This window comes from Condylura cristata, unplaced genomic scaffold (genome assembly GCF_000260355.1).
Source record: "Condylura cristata isolate star-nosed mole 26May11 unplaced genomic scaffold, ConCri1.0 scaffold00006, whole genome shotgun sequence".
Taxonomy (NCBI): Eukaryota; Metazoa; Chordata; class Mammalia; order Eulipotyphla; family Talpidae; genus Condylura; species Condylura cristata.
Window position 1 is genome coordinate 19,148,857 of NW_004567107.1, and position 4,058 is coordinate 19,152,914.

The 4,058-nt window shown below is 38.0% G+C and overlaps 1 long non-coding RNA gene across 1 annotated transcript in view; it reads right to left on the bottom strand.

Moving 5' to 3' along the window:
* Positions 1-3,541: 3,541 nt before the first annotated feature.
* Positions 3,542-4,058, bottom strand: part of LOC105853301 — a 17,809-nt gene continuing 17,292 nt past the window's right edge. Inside the window, exon 4 of the long non-coding RNA XR_001145136.1 lies at positions 3,542-3,620. This is a non-coding gene — a long non-coding RNA (uncharacterized LOC105853301). The remainder of the gene's footprint in view (positions 3,621-4,058) is intronic.

Consider the following 4,058-nt stretch of genomic DNA (forward strand, 5'->3'; position numbering starts at 1 on the left):
TGAGAAGACGTCCTGGAAGAAGTCATGAGTAAAGTCTAGATTCAGAGAAGTTCAGCTGAAATGAGAAAGGGAGGGAAGAAAAACAGTAATTTGCTTTTCCTGGAAGCATACACCTAAGGTCTGAAGACTTGAGTGGAAAATCAAGTAGTGGAAATATGTTGAGTTCAATTTCTTTCAATAGTCCCTCACTCCCCTTGCAAAAGTAAATATCCCATCTTCCCTCCTTTTTCTTTAACTAAGTTAAAGAAAATTTAAAGTTTAGTTTCTAAATTACATAAATATTGAATCATTAGCTAGCCAACTTAGAAAATTCAAACAAATGAAAATTAAAAACATTCATATTCCTACTCCTTAGAAATCACTATTCTAGAATGTCATATAAGATTATGTATGTGCACATGTGTATTAGACTGAACATGCCATTTACATTATCATATGAAAGGATTATCATGTGTCTTTTTAAGAGCTCACATTTTGTGACTTGGTTAACAAGTTGCATACATGTTTTCAATGTCTAGAAATAGGGAATACTATTATCTTTAACAACTGTATGCCATTCCACTAAATGTACATGCCACAATTTATTTAATCCATCCTTCCTTGAAGAGCCCATTGTGTGTCTGTGTATATTAAAAATTATTCTAATTCAAAAAATTTATTCTAATTATAATATAATAATTATTTGTTCAGATAGAACATTTGGAAAATATAGCAATATAGGTGGGTTTCTATTTTAACTTTATCATAAAAATCTTTGATCAACATTAATTATCAAGAATAAGAAGAAACATTAATTATCAAGAATAAGAAGAAACAACATTAATTATCAAGAATAAGAAGAAACTGCTGATGCAAGGGGTTAAAACGCAGCTCTGTGAAGCTCTTGGCAGCCACTACAGCGCATGGTGCAGCGACCTTTCCTGACCGGCCGCTGCTCCCCTCAGCAGTGTATTTCAGTCCATCTGCCTATTCTGCCCCCCACTCTGTCTCTGATGAAACCTCTCACCCCCCCACCCCACACCTCTCGCCTGTACCCCAGTTAAACTTTGTATGCATAAATAAATAAATCTTTAAAAAATAAAACAAGAACCTAATCAACAAACTTATTTAACTCCATATCCACATTTACTCATACTCAAGATATCCAAAAAATCCACAACTTGCTAGTAATGCCCTTCTGATAAAACACAAAGCCAGTGCTAGTTTCCTGTGAGCTGACCTCATCCTCCATTTTTATAAAGAAAAATCCAGATATTATAATACTGAGTACCCCAAAATTGCACTATATAAAACTTAAATTGTCTTAAAATACGTGAATATTTAAAAGGAAAAGAATTGTTCAAGACAAAGATAAATGTGTGCAACTGCTTCAAAAATAATCTAGTTTGACATTCTTACACAAAATTGATTTTACAAATGCATATTTTAGACATATGTAAAGAGGATAATAACAAGGGTTAGCTTTCTGCTTTGCATATTTAACACTTGTAATTTCACACTATAATCGTGTTAATGTTTTATCAGAAGGAAATAAACCTTAAGGCATGAGAAGTTAAAAGAAAAAAATAAAAGCACTCCTATTCCTACTACTCACTATTAAAATTCTGCTACATTTCCCTCCATCTTTTCCATGGCATCGATTACTAAGTCAGTAATCTATTTCTAAACAGCTGGAATCATAGTATAATCTCACATCCTGCTTAGTTCAATCATACTATAAACATTTCCATTCATAAACTCGTCATAAACATTTTTAAAGGCTGTATAATATTCCATTGAATGGTTATGTGATCATTTATATAATGTTTCCCCTATGTTTGAATATGTACATTACTTCCATTTTTTTCTACGTTACACATGAAGTTTCTATCTAGATGCACAAATCCATGTCTGCACTTTATATTATTTCCTTACAAGAGATTCCCAGAAGTGGAATGGCAAGCTCAGAAGCAATGAACATTTTTCAGGTCTCTGGTACAGACTGCCAAATTGCTTTCCCAAAAGAGTTGTACCAGTTCACACTCCCACTAACAGTGTTGCTCATTCCCTTTTTAATAGTATCATGTGACTGAAACGGCCAATAGTGAGGCTTAAATAAACTATCATACATCTAGCCAGTGAATTATAGTGCTCATGAACTTGATTACGAGGCCTGCATAGTAACATGGAAAAATAGTTATGCTGCAATGTCAAGCAGAAAACAGAATTAAATGTAATCACTACATTTTTAAAAGTCCAAATAATGGTGAAGATTGGTCAAAAAAAAAAAAAACAGAAAACACTGACACATAAGGATAAGAGTGGTAGGATAATTATTTCAAGATTTATCACTGCCTCTCCAGTTTTAATTATTTTCCTCCTCTGTGTTAATTTCACCTATCCTACCACTTAACATTTCAAAAGTTTTAAATACAGGCCATATATTAAGGCTTCAGAATTGCACTGTGCAGGATTTCCAAAAATTGCTCCTGCAGAATTCTAGTATTTCCAAGGCCGGCCCAAACATATTCGCGGCTCAAGGATCATGGTGGTCTTTTCTAACTTCCCAGAAATAATTAAGTCAATGAATGGAATTTTCTCAAATGTAAATTCTCCCATGATTTTTTTCCTCAAACCTCTGGCAACTGCCACCACTCTTGTGCTAGCAGACGACAAGAATGAAGACTTCACAAATAGTAACAAAAAAAAAAAAAAAAAAAACCGCTGAAACAGCTGGTCACATTCTATAATCCCACACTTGTAGCTGGCTGTCCTCTTACCGGCATGGAAGCGTCGGATTTTCTGGGGCCTTCCCTGGTGGAGCAACAGGTTAAAGCACAGCACTACTATGAAGTTATCCACAGCCACTGAAGCACAAGTTCCATCCCCGGCCAGGGAGCTGACTGATACGGCTCAGCAGACCTCCCCTGTCCCGCCCTCTGCTCCCCTCAGCAGTATATTTCAGTCCATCTGCCTGTTCTGTTTCCCAGTCTGTCTCTGGTGAATCCTCTTACCCCCGGCACCTCTGGCCTGCACCCAGTTCTTGTATGTATAAATAAATAAACTTAAAAAAAAAAAAAGTTGTTTTTAATTAAAAAAAAAAAAAGTTGGATTTTCTGCTAACAAAACAGGACTAAGTTCTGTAATGGCGTAAGAGGAACAGGTGATGCTGATCACTGAGATGTCAGTGGCTGAAATTTACCACGTGAAGAGGCTTGAGCAAAATTGAGTTTCGATCCCTCCTACCTGTGTTTAAACACAAAGGATCTCTTAACTGGAGCTGCCAGGGTCTGACTGCAAAACTGATGCGAGAAGCCACCATCTTCTTGACGACTAAGTCCCATCTCCACTGCCATGCTTAATGCTTCCCTGACCTCCATGTAGTCTCTCCTTTCATCAGGACATGATGGTTGGAAGCCTAGCTACTCGCAACCTTTCTATCTACTTTACATTTCAGGAGTCAGCAACATCAGCGCACGACCCCACTGACTTACCAGGAATGCAGATTTCCCACCCCAGACTTCTTGAGTCAATCTGTCTTTTAACAAGACAGGTGATTCACGTGCACAGTCTGAGAAGCATTGGGCTAAACCACCAGCTGACGTCATTCATCTCTGCAGATACTTCAGTGACTCCTGTGGCTGTAAGGAAAGGCGCCAAACTCAGCAATCTTGCCCCAGCCTCTTCTCAGTGAGCACCTATGGAGTCAATATCCCTTGAGCACACTAGGCTTTCTGAAGCCTGGTGAAGCACAGATCTGCAGCTCTCTCTGTGAGACTTAAGATGGTGAGTTCATACACAACCTTCAAAGTCCAGCTCAAACCTCCTCCAGGAAGCCCTCTGAGACTCCTCTTCCAATCACACTCCCTGCCCCCACTCCCTTAAAATGAACAGGCCTCCTTATTAAGTGGTCTGTGTACAAATGTGAAGCCCCCACTGGATGGCAATTTCTTCGTGGGTGCCTTAACAGATACTTAACCCATACTTGCTCCATGAAAATGAGTGAACAAGTGAACACAGATACTTCTGATTCTGCCACATAGTCCCTGCTCAGATTTTCCCTTCAAAAAATGCCCTGT